Source organism: Vicia villosa, linkage group LG6, assembly GCF_029867415.1.
Source record: "Vicia villosa cultivar HV-30 ecotype Madison, WI linkage group LG6, Vvil1.0, whole genome shotgun sequence".
NCBI classification, from domain to species: domain Eukaryota; kingdom Viridiplantae; phylum Streptophyta; class Magnoliopsida; order Fabales; family Fabaceae; genus Vicia; species Vicia villosa.
Genome location: NC_081185.1, coordinates 28,275,013 through 28,291,113, shown reverse-complemented (window position 1 = coordinate 28,291,113; position 16,101 = coordinate 28,275,013). Strand labels below are relative to the sequence as shown.

At 37.0% G+C, this 16,101-nt stretch overlaps 1 non-coding gene across 1 annotated transcript; it reads left to right on the top strand.

Annotated features, from left to right (window-relative positions):
• The first annotated feature begins 7,851 nt into the window (after positions 1 to 7,851).
• LOC131615388 (small nucleolar RNA R71) lies at positions 7,852 to 7,957 on the top strand. The gene has a single exon (XR_009287805.1). It is a non-coding gene; the product is annotated as a small nucleolar RNA R71 (small nucleolar RNA).
• The last annotated feature ends 8,144 nt before the right edge of the window (positions 7,958 to 16,101 follow it).

The window sequence follows — 16,101 nt, the reverse complement described above, 5'->3', positions numbered from 1 at the left end:
TTATTAAAATGCAAGTACGTAGCAACTTCTTCTTGATCTAAATTATTGTCACGGTTAAACATCCGAAATTGGATGTTACCGGTTAAGAATGGTTGATCAGAAGGAGTGTCGTAGTGAAAAGAGCTCAAGAACTCTAAGACGAGCGGCTCATAAGTGGGTACGGGTTCGGTACAGAGATGGTGTAGGCTAGATTTTGTAAGTAAACGGGTGACACCATCTATTAGACCCAAAGTTTCTAGACACTCAGTGTTCACGAATTTCATGGGGACAACCGAACGTTCATAGAAAGCAAGATATTTGGTTCGTTGAGCATTGTCGTCTGCCTCTCGAAAGATGATTTGTGAAAGGTCGGGAGGTGGTCTCTCAGGGCGCACACTTTGGATGACTGAACGCGGAGGCATAGTGTGTTTGGGAGAAAAGAATGTGGAGAGTAGAAGAGTAGAAAATGGTTTGGAGGTTGTGAAGAAAAAGATTGATGGTGGTATGGTTTTATAGTGAGGTTTGAAAGTGGTGGAGTAAAGATAGAATTAAAAGGAATTATGGTGGTGTTTGAATTTTTAATGGAAGGAAGAATGGAAAATGATGTAGAGTTATGGAGGTGGTGATGGAGGGATGAAGGTAGTTTATGGTGTTTAAATGGGAGGAATTATGGGGAAAAGAAAGAATATTGAATGATGAATTTTGAAATTCAAAATTTAAAATTCAAAGATGGCAGAATTGATGGTCTCTGCGTGGTCAAACGAACAGGCTGCGACACACCCTTGGGAGACGCGCATCTTAGGTGTGCAGTCTGCTGGGAGACAGACCCTGGAGACGGACGTCTCCTGTCCCTTGCATGCAGAGATGTGGTCCCATAGAGGTGGAGACGTACGTCTCCTAGCCTAGGGAAGGTGCTTCTCGCGCATGCACTTTGGTGGTGGTTCTGATAGGTACAATTAAATATGATAGACAGTACAACACAGTGTCATGATTTAATACTATAAACAACAAAAATGATGGTGACCAGGCTGAGTATATTATATGCATACATGAATATATAGCAGTTAATAGCAGCATAATGTATAAAACACAGTAGCAATGATGAATAAAATATTGCATTTCGAATTAAAACTGGGTACTGAGTGTTAATAGTAGCAGAATGTAAAATGCATAAAATTAAATTCTAAACTAGGAATAGGAAATTGCTAAAACTAGAAATAAAAATAAATCTAAAAATCTAAGTGTCAACATCTAGCCATGTCTGTTGTTTTGCACATTAGAATAAATATGCTTGAAGACTTCGTCGAATTGAGCACTGACGGTGTCGATGAAATTGAAGAAGTGCATTTGCAGAGTATTTATCTCGTCGCGCATATGCTGAACTTCATGTTGCAGTGCATCGATGGATTGGCCATGTGTGATCGGATGATAAGCATGCTCGATCCTCGGAGGAGCATTTCTCTGGGCCACTGATTCAGCGGATGTAGCAGGTTGTTGTTTTTAGGCTCGACATCGGTCATACCTTCAGATTGATCTTCTTGTGAACCAGTAGGAGTCTCAGGCTCATACTCAGGAATGGGCTCGTCTTCAGGTAGAGGCTCATATTCAGGCACAGTATCATCCTCGGGCATAGGTTCATACTCAGGTACAGGCTCGCCTTTGGGATGATTCATGTCATAATATCCAGGAGGAGTGTCAGGTTCAGATTCCGATACTTGCATGTCATCATCAAAATGTTCATAGGCTTGTGGAGTTTCAGGAGATGATTCTCTATCAGGAATCTGACCATAAAAAAGCCAGTTAGCAGGGTTGTGCACACTCGTCCTTGAATTCGGTAAGGTACACTGATCCATTACTTTGTTATCAATAAGGAGGCCAAAATGATCGGGACCAAGGTTTCCAATGATACCTCTGTTAAAGCAAAACTGAATGTCCATGGAGTTATAGTTACCAAAAGGTGTCAATCTAAGCAGTGGTGTTCTCATACCAATAGCATTTGCAATCATAGTGACGAATCCATTTATCAGAATGGGTGAAACTTCGTCTTGCATGATGCACTCGAAGTTTGCTAGCATAAATGTAACAGCATTAACCAGACGATTCTAAGAGGTGCAGAACATGATGAACAACTCTTCTCTGGAAACTTCAGTGAAATTCTCAGGTTTACCGAAAATGTAGTGAGCGATAATCTTATATAGGTATCTGAAGGCAGGATTATGAATGCTCTCGGATTGAAACTCGTGCTCTTCAGGATTATCGTTTCCAGTAATCTTACCCCAGAAATTTTCCAACTCCCAGTGAGCAAGACGTTCCTCTGGAACTGTGGTGTATGCATCCGATCCATTAGGGATTTCTAACATAGCAGCAAAATCATGGACACAAAACTGATATTCCAATCCAAAGAGTCGAAAAAGGATAATTCCTCTCCTCACTCCTTGTCCACAGTTAGGCAGATAAGTCAATGAGCTCAAGAACTCCAGAGCGAGCTTTCAGAAGGTACAAAATTTGCGGAACAGGTGGGAACCGGTCCAACCGATTTGGTTCAGCAAGTACATGACACTTTTGTCGATTCCTAACTTCTCCACCGTCGGAGGATGAGGGTAGAGAGTCAAACCCATTTTCCTCTCAGCTAGCTTAGCATATCTTGCTTGTTGTCCTCTTCCTCGGAACACAACTTCCATATTGTTGACTTCTTGCATCTTGGTGAGTTAGTAACTAAATAGGCCTATAAGTCGAAAAGTATGAAAATTAAGTTAGAATTAGGCTAGCGTTGGTAAAAAGAAGAATTAAAAAAAAAAATTAAAAGATGTAACAAATTATAATAATAATTATAATTATAAAAAGATGAGATTTTTATAACTTGATTTAAAATAGTGATTATAATTATAATAATTATTATAACTGGTAAAAAGTATAAAAGATTAAAATAGAAAATTAAAATAATAACAAAATAAAATAAAATATTTTAAATAAAAAGATAAAAATAAGAAAAATAAAAATGTGGGTTGTCTCCCACTAAGCGATTTGTTTTATGTCGTAAGCTCGACGATTTAAATGAAAATCATTTTTTCGAATGAGCGGGCAGCTCGTCAAGTTTTAAAATTTGAATATTTTCATCGTGCTCGAGACGATGGTAATGTATAAGACGTTGCCCATTTACGACAAAAGGTTCGGCCGTTTTTCCTTTGATTTCTATCGCTCCGCTCGGAAATATGTTAGTAATTTCGAATGGACCAGACCATCTAGATCGCAGCTTTCCAGGAAATAATTTTAGTCTAGAATTAAATAATAGTACTTTATCGCCTATGCTAAAATTTTTCCTAGATATACGCTTGTCGTGCCATTTTTTCGTTCTTTCTTTATAGATTTTAGCGTTTTCGTAAGCGTCTTGTCTAAGCTCGTCTAATTCGTTTATGTCTAGAATTCGTTTTTCACCGGTAGTAGTTTAATTTAAGTTTAAATTCTTAATGGCCCAATAGGCTTTATGTTCCAATTCTACCGGGAGGTGACATGATTTTCCATAAACGAGTTTGAATGGGGTGGTTCCAATTGGAGTTTTGAAAACTGTTCTATAAGCCCATAAAGCTTCATTTAACTTGGATGACCAAACCTTTCTAGATATAGCAACAGTCTTTTCCAATATTTGCTTTATTTCTCGGTTAGAGACTTCTACTTGTCCGCTTGTTTGTGGATGGTATGGTGTAGCTATTCGATGATTCACTCCATATTATCGAAGGAGTTTTTCAAGGATTCTTGAAATGAAATGAGATCCACCATCGCTAATTACCAGTCTTGGTACACCAAACCTAGGAAAGATAACATTTTTGAAGAGTTTGATCACTACTCGTGTGTCGTTTGTAGGAGAAGCAATAGCTTCTGTCCATTTCGAATCGTAATCGACAGCTACGAGTATATATTTATTTCCGAAAGATGATGGAAAGGGACCCATAAAGTCTATTCCCCAGACGTCAAATATTTCTACTTCTAGAATGCCTTTTTGAGGCATTTCATCTCGTCTCGAGATATTTCCAGTTCGTTGACATCTATCACAGTTTATAACGGCAAAGTGAACGTCTTTCCATAGGTTGGGCCAATAGAGTCCAGATTGGAGGATTTTAGCACAAGTTTTAGACGTGCTAGCATGTCCTCCATAAAGGGCTGAATGGCAATGCATTATTATACTTCCTATTTCTTCCTCAGGTACACAATGTCTAAAGATTCCATCGGGGCCTCTCTTGAAAAGAAGGGGGTCGTCCCAATAGTATTGTTTGAGGTCATGGAAGAATTTCTTCTTCTGTTGGTAACTTAGATCAGGGGGAAGTACACCAGCGGCTAAGTAATTTACGAAATCCGCATACCAGGGTGTAATGGTCATTGCAAAGGTGGTAGTGGCAGGTTCGTCAGGATTATTTCTTTCTAGTTGAGCTATAAGCTTATCGTAAGGAAAGTCATCGTTAATAGGTACGGTTTCAGGTTCTAGGTTTTCTAAACGAGAAAGGTGGTATGCTACTACATTTTCTGTTCCTTTTTTTATCTCTTATTTCTAAGTCAAATTCTTGCAGTAGCAAGATCCATCTTAAGAGTCTCGGTTTAGCATCCTTCTTGGTTAATAGGTACCTAATCGCAGCGTGGTCGGTGTATATTATTATTTTGGCTCCTACTAGGTATGAGCGGAATTTATCCAAAGCAAATACTATAGCTAAAAGCTCTTTCTCAGTTGTAGCATAGTTCATTTGAGCTTCGTCCATAGTTCTACTTGCATAGTAGATAACGTGAAGTTTCTTATCTTTTCTTTGACCTAAGACAACGCCTACAGCGTAATCGCTTGCATCACACATTATTTCGAATGGTTCGGTCCAATCAGGAGGTTCATGATGGGTGCGGAGATTAATGATTCCTTAAGGGTTTCGAAGGCTTCTAAACACTTGTCATCAAAGACGAAATCGACATCTTTCATTAGTAGTTCGGTTAAGGGTTTAATTATCTTCGAGAAGTCTTTAATAAAGCGTCGGTAAAATCCAGCGTGTCCTAAGAAACTTCGTATCTCTCGAACGGTTTTTGGAGGTTGAAGGTTTTCAATAACTTCTATTTTAGCTCTATCTACTTCAATTCCTCTATTCGATACTATATGTCCCAGCACAATCCCTTCTTGTACCATAAAGTGACACTTTTCCCAATTTAAGACTAAGTTGACTTTCACGCAACGTTCTAGGACTTTTTCTAAATTCGCAAGACATCCTTCAAAACTTTGTCCACATACGGAAAAGTCGTCCATGAAGACTTCCATAATATTATCTAGGAAGTCTGCGAATATGGCCATCATACATCTTTGGAATGTCGCAGATGCGTTACATAATCCGAATGGCAGTCGTCGGTAGGCAAAGGTTCCAAAAGGGCGGGTGAAAGTTGTTTTCTCTTGGTCATCAGGATGGGTTGGGATTTGGAAGAAACCAGAGTAACCATCTAAATAGCAGAAATGGGAATGTCTAGCTAAGCTTTCTAACATTTGATCTATGAATGGCAGGGGAAAATGGTCTTTACGAGTGGCTTTATTCAGTTTTTTGTAATCTATGCACATTCGCCCACCAGATTCAACTCTCTTGGTTATAGTTTCTCCTTTCTCATTCTTTATCACCGTGACTCCTCCTTTTTTAGGTACTACATGAACAGGACTAACCCATTTACTATCGGATATGGGGTATATTATCACAGCTTCTAAAAGTTTCAGAACTTCCTTCCTAACTACTTCTCTCATGATCGGGTTAAGTCTCCTCTGATGATCTCTCGAGGCTTTCGAGTCTTCCTCAAGCATAATTCGATACATACAGACAGAAGGGCTTATTCCTTTGAGATCAGATATCTTATAGCAATAAAGCTGTTGGATATTTTATTAGGACTTCTAATAGTTTTTCGGTTTCAATCGGTCCTAAGTCAGCATTGACTATTACAGGTCTTTCAAGTTCGGCATCTAGGAATTCATATCTTAGATTGTTAGGAAGCGTTTTGAGTTCGTCAGTTAGTTTACTAGGAGCAGGTGTAGGTTCAGGCGTTGGTTCTAAACATTCGGTTAAACTTAGGTTTTGGTTTTCTTCTTGTGTGTCATCATCAGATGTTTCGGTTATTGGGATTTCTAGGATTTCAGGGTTTTCGAGTGGTTCGATCTTTGTTTCTCTGATGCATTCATCAGTGATGTCCATGAAACAACATGTATTGTCAATTGCGGGTGCTTTTAAGAAGTGAGACATAATAAATTCAATCTTCTCTTCTCCAACTTCGAAGGTTAGTTTTCCTCGTTTAACGTCTATGATTGCACCAGCAGTTGCTAAGAATGGTCTTCCTAATATGATTGGGATGTTGGAATCTTCCTGGATATCCATGATGATGAAATCAGTCGGGATGTAGAATTGACCTACTCACACAGGGATATTTTCCAACATTTCTATAGGGTATTTAACTGCACGGTCAGCCAGTTGAAGAGACATTCTCGTTGTTTTAAGCTCACCTAGTTTTAGTTTCTTACACGTCGAAAGAGGTATCAAACTAACACTAGCTCCTAAATCGCACAAGGCTTTATCTATATCAGTCCTTCCTATTACACAGGGTATGGAATAACTACCAGGATCTTTTAGTTTGGGAGGCATGTTGTTTTGAATGATAGCGCTACATTCAGCGGTAAGCGTTACAGTTTCGTTATCCTCGAGTTTCTTTTTGTTCGATAGGATTTCTTTTAAGAATTTAGCATACGAAGGCATCTGAGTTATAGCTCCTGTAAAAGGTATGGTTATGTTTAATTGTTTCAGAAGTTCTACAAACTTTTTAAATTGCGCTTCGGTTTTAGATTTAGCTAATCTCTGAGGGTACGTAATTGGTGGCTTATAAGGTGGTGGTGGAACGTAAGGTTTCTCTTTTTCAGGTTCCACTTCAGAGTTGTTTTCATTTGTTTTAGCAGTTTGATCATCAGTCGATGTCTTTTTGGTTTCCTTTGGCTCTTGTTGTGACATGGGTGCGTTTTGAGTTCTAGGATCGATAGGTCCATCGTAGTTCATTCCACTTCGCAGTGTAATCGCATTCGCATGTCCTTTAGGGTTAGGTTGTGGTTGAGCAGGAAACGTGCCAGCAGGGGCAGCAGTAGGTGCTTGTTAATGAGCTACTTGTGAGATTTGTGTTTCTAACATCTTGTTATGTGTAGCTAAAGCATCTACTTTGTTTGATAATTGTTTTAGTTGCTCACTATTATGAATATTTTGATTTAGGAAGTCCTTGTTGGTTTGTTGTTGGGAAGCTATGAAGTTTTCCATCATGATTTATAGATTTGACTTCCTAGGGGCGTTTGGAGCAGCTACAGGTGCTTTTTGATAGCCAGGTGGGACATCAGGTGCTTGTCCAGGCGCGTACAACGCGTTGTTGTTCTTATATGAAAAGTTTGGATGGTTCTTCCATCCAGGGTTGTACGTGTTAGAGTAAGGGTTTCCTTGAGCTTAGTTTACTTGATCAGATGGGATACCAGTCAGAAGTTGACATTCGGCAACGACATGTCCAGTTAATCCACAAATCTCACAGTTAGGTGCTACAACAGCCGCGATGGCTGAAGGAGTGATGGTTAAGTTCTCGATCTTTTGAGTTAAAGTGTCTACTTTAACGTTAACGCGGTCTATACCACTTACTTCGTACATTCCTCCTTTGGTTTGGGTTTTCTCTAGAGCAACTCGTTCTCCTTCCCATTGATAGTGGTTTTGTGCCATGTTTTCTATGAGGTTGTATGCTTCATCATGGGGTTTGTCCATTAGAGCTCCGCTAACTACGGCATCTATAGTCATTTTAGTGTTATAAAGTAGACCAACATAGAAAGTATGGATGATCAACCATGGTTCGAGTCCATGATGAGGGCATAGTCTAAGCATGTCCTTGTATCATTCCCAAGCTTCGAAGAGTGATTCGTTATCTTTTTGGGTAAATCCGTTGATTTGACCTCCAGTTTTGCTAGGCGGAAAATATCTAGCTAAGAATACTCTCTTCAGTTCGTCCCATGTAGTTATGGAATTAGAAGGTAGGGATTGAAGCCACGCTCTAGCTCTATCTCTCAAGGAGAAAGGAAAGAGGCGTAACCGAATAGTTTGGAACTAACATTGTTAGCTTTGATAGTGTCAGCATATTGCACGAACACGAATAAATGGAGATTAGGATCGTCTGCAGGGCTTCCAGAGAATTGGTTCTGTTGGACGGCTTGTACCAACGAAGGTTTCAGTTCGAAATTGTTTGCCTCAATTGCAGGTGGTGCGATACTTGAGTGCGATTCAGCTCGTGAAGGAGCGGCATAGTCTCTAAGAGGACGAGGGGCAACATTCTCTAACTTCGGGGTGATTTGATCAGTAAAGATCAATTCCTGAGAAATCGGAATTGGTGCTACTTCGGGAATATTGCAAACTCAACGTCTTACGTTAACAAAACGTTCGATCTCGTTAATTCGTTGTATTAAATCCCCTCCTTGTGAACGAGTACTTAGCATACAATCGTTCAAATAGAAAGGAAAGAAATTGCCCTAGTCTCTACGGTGTAACAGTGAGTTACGATATCGACTTAAATAGTCCTCGGCAACGGTGCCAAAAACTTGATCGCGACTTTATGTGTCTATAAATCTGATGACTGCAAGTGCACAGTTGTGTCGTGTAGTTTTAAAAGATATCGAATCCACATGGACTAGGAATCGATCTACCGTTATCTAAGGTTACTATGTAAAGCTAAGGCTACTAATATTTTGATTGTTTCTAAAGGGAATGTGATTGTAAAATCTAAGAGATATAATAATAAGCGGATATCAGTATGTATTTCGTTTAACTTAGGTGATCCGAAGGACCATTGGCTTTGGTATTCATTTGATTAAAGATCTTTATTAATTCTATTGATTAAAAGTCCTCCTCTCAAACTCTCGCTCTGTTGATTTAGACTACTACCCTAACTCGTAATGTACGCTCTCGTCATCCCATTAGATTTAGAAAAGCTCTTTGAAAACAACATAGTTAATAAAATGCTTGTTTTATGAAGTCGTTATCTACTTAAATCTCGTAGTCTCAAACTCTCGCTCTGTTGACAAGGTTCATGCTTGTATTCCCTAACGTACGCTTTCGCCATCCCGCGTCGGGTTTAAAAACACTTTTTGAAAGTAAATAGTTTCCAATTAGTTTTAATACGCTTTCGCCATCCTTAAAACTAATGCCTTATGTCTACTATCCAGTTAAGAACCTCAAACTCTCGCTCTATTGATTCTAACCTTAGTCGGCCTTAAAACCTCAAACTCTCGCTCTATTGATTTTAGGACTTTATTAATTAAATTAGACATAAAACCAAAAACAAGTGATATTTAATAAAACATAGTTAAGCCAATTTATTTCGGATCCCACGGTTAACTTACTTTACATACCGATATCTTAATTAATTAGCCAGACATATTAATACGGTTAAACATGCATAAATTCGTTTGGTTCATAATAAAAGGCATGTTAAATGGCATACAATATATCATGCAAAATAAATATAAATAAAGGCGGTAAATAATAAACCTGAATAAAATTAATCTGAAATGAAATTGAATCTTGAAGTACTCGAACTTCCACCACAGGTTGGCTGGATCGTTCTTCAGAAATTATTAGGCGTAAAATTTAAAGGCAAGGAATGTAAAAATAAATCTAACGTAAGGCTAGATCTATGAAAGGTTCACAACAATTTCCGGTGTAGAAATTGTTGTGAGAAAAAGAAAGCAATTAAATGAAATGCGGAAGGAATTAAAATGCTTGAAGAATAAAATTGTTTATTGGCAGCACTTCGTTAGCAGAAATTCGGACCCGGAGAACTGAGGTATCAGTCTCCTTTTATAGCTGAGGGTCTGCAGTTGGATTCCGTGAATGTAGCACGTTCTGGCCTTGGGACTCGGAGAAGCACGTCTCCACTTCTTTAGGGAGACTCAGCAAAATAACTTGAGACGTGCGTCTCAAGTGGAGAAAATATAGGGGAAGTTGGAGACGGGCGCCTCCATTGCGTGACGTGACAGAGAGACGTTGGAGACGGGCGTCTCCACGTGCTCTGGTGGTCTGATCCAGCTTCTTCGTGGGCTGGGCTCCATCTTTAGGTCTTTGGGTCTCCTTTTGCACCCCCTTTATTTCTTCAACACCTCTTTTTCATCTTTTAAGCATAAATAGTAATGAATTTAGCTCCATTTCTTCTTCTTTTCACAAATAGCCTTGATATGGACGTAAAACCTGAAACATCGCAAATACCCGCATAATATCATAATAAAACAATATAATTAAAAGAAAATGCTAATAATACTTATGGATTTTAAGCTAAATATACGATATAAAATTGTGTTATCAAATTCAATGGCCTTCCCATTAGATTGGACTCGATTCCCAGCAATTGCATCAACCCAGAGCTTCTTCGGTGGTTGTTCAGGCTCCTCTCCTTTTCCAGTTAGATCCACTACAATCTTCTCCTCTATCTTCTCTTCTGTGCCTTCAACCGCAGTCTCAATTGCGGTTACCGTGTTACTTCCTTTGTCAGTCGTTGTATAAAGATCCACTACAATCTTGTATATATTTTCTTTCTTTTCCCCGTGTTTCTTTTCTCTTCTTTCTTCGTGCGTTCCCCTTTTCTCTTCTCTTATAGGTTTTAGTCGATGTTTTCCTTTCACATTTCGTGGGATAAGTAAACAATCGATGGCGAATTCATTGATTTCATCTTGATGATTTCGATCCAGTTGTTTCAGCTGCTATTAAATTTTTGCTCTCGATCCACCTACTATTTATTTTCACGTTCCATTTATTGTTATGGGCACGAGGAATGTATAAAGAGTTATACATATCAAATAATAAATGATCTGAACATGATAATATTATAGAATTTTTAAGAAATTGAATTATTCGATATTATATTTCTACACCTTTGTTAGTGATATTAGTTATCTTATTAATTAATCTTATTTATGAAAATAGACGGGGTTAAAAAGATTCCCTTATTTTTATAGGGGACAACTTCTCTACCCATCACAAAAAGATGGGTAGTGTACCTTCCACCCATGAGATGACACCATTTAATTTTTATGTACTTAATTATTTATTACATAGAATAATTGTTTGATGTTTTCAATGCATTTTACACTAAAGGTAACCTTACCCAACTTTTTGAGTTGGGTAAATAAGAATTCACCATTTTTATAATATTAGTAATAATTAAAGAAATACAAATATTTTTTTGAAAAGACACTTTATTTATGAAATTTTTAAATATTGATCAAAATGGATCAAAACTCAGTAAGATGCATTTAATATGGAATCAATAAATCTTAAACGTTAATTAAATCTGACGGGTGATATTAATAGTTCTCATTTATCATAATAGATGTCGTTCCAAACGATTTGGAGGCCTCGTTCCATTTTAAAATTAGACCTTTAATAAATAAAAACATAGTAAATTAAAAAATAATTTTTATTTAAATTGTAAATAAAATTAAATATATCAAGACCAAATTGGTATAGAAATATTCTTTAGAAATTTGACTTATCAAAGTTTAGTTTTTTTTAAAATTTTCTACTCTTACAATTCTAGATTTATAGGAAAGTTAATAAAATTTAATAAAAGGAAATGATTATTTGAACAATTTCTACAATATTAATAATAAAGTTTTTACTTAATAAACAACAAAAAATATGAAATTACAAATTCTCAAAGTCTCACAACTATTATCTCAAATTTATTAAATTGCCGATTGACAATGACAAAAAAATATAAATATTTTCAAATTTATATTTTAAAAATTTCCATACATCTATAAAACCCTTGAAATTTTTAAAACATTATATTATGTATACGACTGCAGTTGAATGAGAGACTATGAAACTTACACATATCTAAAAATATAGAGTGATATAGTAAAATGAAAATTTAAAGTAGTAGAAAAATTTGTAAAAAGTTAAACTAAAATAAATTAAAAAAATCTTAATAACTAATAATAAAGGAAAGAATTGAATAAAATGTCAAAAAGGTTTCATGTAAAAGCCATGCTGATTAAAATTCATAATATATAATAATAAAGGAAATAATTGACATATAGAGTGATCCAGTAAAATAAAAATTTAAATTAGTAGACAAATTTGTAAACAAATTAAACTAAAATAAGTTCAAAATATTTTAAATTTAAGAACAAGTAATAAAGAAAAGAATTGATTAAAATGTCAAAAAGGTTTCCATATGAAGCATTGATTAGAATTCATAATATATAATAATAAAGGAAAGAATTTATTAAAATGTCAAAATAATGCAGCTTAAGGACTGAACTCATTTATTGTTGTTTAGGAATGTTACAACCGGCCACAGCACAACACATTTGTAATTGTGGAACCAGTATTAAACAATTTTAAAGTAAATAGACCCCCGCACTATGTGCGGATAAGTTTTATTAAATTATTAATTTTAAATAGTGTAGTTTAAATTAATAATTTAAAATATAGTGATATAATTAGCAATAATTTAATAGTTTGTATGTCATAAAAAATAACAATGTATATTAACAAAAATGAAATATAAATCATAGAGTAAAAATAGTGAAAATTAATTGAGTAAAAATAGTAAAATTAATAAAGTAAAAATATTGAAAATGTTCTCATTGTTATATTTTTATTAATCAAAGATTATATTAATTAAAAAACAAGCTGATACAAGGCGATCGCTTGGATCCAGCCCACGCAAAGACAAAACTACAAACCTATAGTTGAGGCAATAAAAGGTTAGCTATATGTGGTCTAAGCTTAGGACTAGTCCACCCTCTATAAACTATACCATTGATTATTTTACCCTCTATGTCCCTCTTATTTACATTTTTTCCAAAGCACATCTCATTCCGATAGCGCCAAATCTCATAGACCGTTTCACCAAGAGTCATACGCATCAAATTAGCTATCAATCCTTTACCACGATAATGCTGCAGCAGCCAAATCCTTTCACACGTCCAGCTGCCAGGATCATGTTGTATGCGCAGCCAGCCAAGAATGGTTATCCAAATCCTTTCATTGGCACACACTCAAAGAACAAGTGGTCAATTGTCTCTTCATGGTCACAGAAAATACAAGTTGTAACATTGACCATTCCCCAACGATACAATCTTGTGCGAGTTGGTAACTTACCATGACAGAGCATCCATAGCACAAAAACTTCTATGGGCCTAGCTTTGTTGTGGAGCACCAAATCACACCACATCACATTTGGTATGTCATTCTGCAAATAAGCATAAACCCTTCTGCCATGGAACTTTCTTCCTTGGGTCATAGACAACCATAAAGCCTGCTCATTGTGCACTAATTTCCTCTGCTGCAGGACTGCTTTAAAGATACCAGAATCCGAAGGCTTAATGATTCGATCCATCACATTGTCATGCTTTAAGTAGTAAGCATGGACCTACCTCACCCAAAGGCTATCCGACTTAGCATGGATATTCGACAGTAATTTGAGGAGGAAGATACGGTTCGCCAGATCCAGCTCAACAACATTGAGACCTCCTTTCGACTTTGGCTTGCAAATCATCTCCCAAGCAACTGGACTCTTCCGACTAGTTGTACTTCCACCTGTCCAGAGAAAAGTTCTACAAAGTGTATCCACTTTCTTCAAAACTGCTTTAGGAAAAAGAAAACAATGCATCCAGTACAAAGTTATAGAACTAAGCACACTTTTAATGAGCTGCAATCCACCAGCATAGCTAAGAAGCCTTGCACTCCAATGATTAATTATGCTCATCATCTTATCCACAAGAGGCATGTAGTGCTTCACATTCATATTTTTGCTTGTAATTGGCATACCTAAATACCTAAGAGGAAGAGATCCTTCCTGATAGGAAGTCATATGGAGGCTGGAATCTTTAATTTGGCTAGGCACTCCACCAAAGTAGATTATGCTTTTAGATGGGTTGACTTTCAGCCCTGTTGAATCAAGGAAAATGTGAAGAGTTTGTTGCATCATCTCAACAGAACCTTGGTCACCTCTTGCAAACAGCAACAAATCATCAGTAAATGTGAGGTTTGTTATTTTAAGCTTCTCACATTTAAAATGGTGATTAAAGTTGGGGTTTTCTTGCATTTGATCAAGCAGCCCGTTTAAATATTCCATGGTGATAACAAATAGAAGAGGGGACAAAGGATCCCCTTGTATAATACCCCTTCTAGCTTCCATTCTATCAGTGTAAGCCCCATTTATCTTGAATCTATACGAAATTGTGGTCACAATTATCATAATCCAATTAATAAACTGTCTAGGCAAGCCAATCTCTTGCAAGATACTTTCAAGAGACCCCCAATCCACCATGTCATAAGCTTTTTGGAGATCAAGCTGAATCATGCAACAAGGATTTCCACCTTTTTTTATTGTAGCCCTTGAGTAATTTAGTTGTCAGGAGGATATGATTATGGATATTCTGCCCAGGGACAAAAGCTGCTTGAGATTGACTAATAATAGTGCCCAAAACACCTCCAAGTCTGGTTGTGAGGATTTTAGAAATTACTTTGTAAATAGTAGAAACACCAGAAATAGGCCTAAATTCTTTGATTGTTTTGGCTGCATGATGTTTAGGGATCAAAGTAACTACTGTTTCATTGAAGGCTCTAAGTATCATATTCCTGTCAAAGAACTCCTGCACTGCTGCTATCAGATCATGTTCAATAATGTTCCAGCTAGCTTTGAAGAATTTGGCTCCATAGCCATCTACACAGGACTCTTAAGGCCACCTATACCTCTAAGAGCCTTTTTGATTTCCTCAATGGTGAGTGGAGCAATGAGGCTGGCTCTTTGATTTATTGACAGTGCAGGGCCTTTCCTTATAGCAGTAATGTCAATCATTTTAATGCGGTTCTCCTTTGATCCCATCAAACTCTTGTAATAATCATAGACCTCTAAGACAATATCTTCAGGTTGCATGATAGGGGTACCATCTTCCTTGTAAAGAATGTTGAGATTGGTGCTATGGTACTTAGCTTTAAGAGAAGCATGGAAATAGGCATAATTGGAGTCACCCTCTCTTAACCAATTTATTTTTGCTTTTTGTCTAAAGATCTGGCCATTCATTTCCTTCCATTGAATGAGAGCTTCAGTGCATAATTTTAGCTTCTCTATGTTGTCTATATTCATTCTATCAGCTATAAGTTTCTCCTGAGCCTACAGTAAATCAGTCTTGGCCTGAATAATAGAACTAGTGATATAGGAAAATTGTTTATTCAGCTTGATTGGAGGGCCTTGCAATCTAATCAGTTTCTACCATAGTTTAGCCATAGGTCTACCCTGAAGGGGTTTGTTCTAGCTGGTGGTGACAGCCTCATGATAACCCTCCAAGTGGACCACACTATTGGTAAAGGTAAATCTAGTCTTGTGTCTAGTATGGGGAGTGTGATCATTCAAACAAAGAAGATTATGGTCAGAAACACTTGGGGGCAGAATTTCAAGGACCACATAAATATTTTTCCTAATGCCAGTCAATGTTGCCAAGGACATGATCAATCCTTGAATATATCGTACCAACTGTGTGCTTGTTAGTCCAAGTAAAGTAATCACATGTGCTATCTTTCTCATAGAATCCTGCAGTATTCATGAAATTCTGAAGATCAGTATACTCATTCTCAGTCACAATGCTCCCTCCCACTTTATCCATGGACTTGATCACATTATTGAAATCCCCTATGAGGAACCAAGGTCCCTGTTGGTTGTTATGAATAATCTCTAAATCCTTCCATAACCTTCTCCTTTGGTCAAGCTGATTTAAGGCATAAACAGCAGTCATCCAATTTTGGAAATTGCCTTTGGTGTCATACACCCCACATTGAATCATTTGTGAAGTGCTTTTCACTGTCCTTACATCAATATTCTTGTCATCCCACACAATCCAGATTCGCCCATTAGGATGATCATGATAGTTATCCAGGAATCTTCCCCTCAAATGAAGTTGGTCCCTGATCTTATTGGCTTTGTCATATTTAACTCTAGTTTCAAGTAAGATAGCAATAGTAGGGTGAAGCTGAAGGAGACGGGAGCTAATCTCCCTAAACTTTCCCATTTTATTTAACCCCCTAACATTCCATGCCACAATCATTATCC